The sequence below is a fragment of the Rhincodon typus genome, unplaced genomic scaffold (assembly GCF_021869965.1).
Source record: "Rhincodon typus isolate 14 unplaced genomic scaffold, sRhiTyp1.1 hic_rhity00005016, whole genome shotgun sequence".
NCBI classification, from domain to species: domain Eukaryota; kingdom Metazoa; phylum Chordata; class Chondrichthyes; order Orectolobiformes; family Rhincodontidae; genus Rhincodon; species Rhincodon typus.
Genome location: NW_025970654.1, coordinates 6,495 through 7,742, shown reverse-complemented (window position 1 = coordinate 7,742; position 1,248 = coordinate 6,495). Strand labels below are relative to the sequence as shown.

The window sequence follows — 1,248 nt, the reverse complement described above, 5'->3', positions numbered from 1 at the left end:
AAGACGGCTGTATATTTGAACCCCACGGTAAACAGTTCACGGTTTACTTCTCAAACTGAGGGAAATGGGCATTTCATACAATCATCATAGAAGCCGCATAGTTTGAAAACAGGCCATTCGACCCAAACCCCTATAAGCCAGCAAATCTCCATATGACTGGACACGACGGGTACTTTAGCATGGCTTATCCACCCAGTCGACACATCTTTGGACTGTAGGAGGAAACCCACACAGACAAACGCCCAGCGGTAAAATCGAACCCACGTAACTGGGGCTATAAGCCAGCAGTACCCATCACTGAGCCACCGTGCAGCCCCCACAATGCTTGCCCAACCAATGGATACACCACAAGCCTGAAACATTATACACAACTGAATCTGGCAGCAAAATTTAACATGCAATCGAAAAAAGAAATTGTACAACATGCATCCGCAGAGAACAAACTATGCTGCGATTTTGAAACATGGGGAATTGAGCTTGGAAACAAGCACCATGAGCCTGACGTGATTTGAACACGCAACCTTCTGATCTGGAGTCAGACGCGCTACCGTTGCGCTACAGGTCCACATTTTTGTGATGACTGTTGTGCGGGATTAAGGAAGTGGTCATACCGCAATGATTTTTAAATTATGGCTGATAACAAATATCAAAACGTAATGCCTGTTTGTCCCTCTCTCCCTCTCTCTTCCTCTGTCCCTCTAAACAACTTTCCCCTGTCTCTGTCTGTCCGTCCCTCTGGCTCCCTCATTCCGCCCTTCTCGACTTCATTGTCTCAACTTCCGTCTCCACGAACTTACTCCTTCTTCTCCATACATTCGGCTCTAAATTTGTTTCTGGGGCGACTGATTCCAGTCTGTATGTCACGGGGTGGATCCGGGACAGACAAAACGAGACATAAATGATCTTTGAGGGATTTAAAAAAAAAACACGGACTGGGTTCCATTCCCATTTTCCGGTTATTGTCCATAAAGTCAGTCAGCAAGACACAATATTTCTCGAACTTGATCAAGAAAAAGTGTCATGAATGTCATTGATAGAAATATAGCATCCCCAGAGTTACATAACTTAAGGTCAGACGCGGAAGTGCCTGTGACTGTAATGTACAAATGTAAATACCTGGGGATGTAATTACATTTCATTGAATAATTCAGTACCACGTGACGCACAACCAATTCAGGAGCCAGCATCATTATTGCGTCACAATACTTGAAGGGCATCACCGCCCATACCACATGACGTCATGGCGCA

At 45.1% G+C, this 1,248-nt stretch overlaps 1 non-coding gene across 1 annotated transcript; it reads right to left on the bottom strand.

The window, feature by feature from the left end:
- Positions 1-493: 493 nt before the first annotated feature.
- trnaw-cca lies at positions 494-565 on the bottom strand. Its single transcript has one exon. It is a non-coding gene; the product is annotated as a tRNA-Trp (tRNA).
- Between the last annotated feature and the right edge of the window lie 683 nt (positions 566-1,248).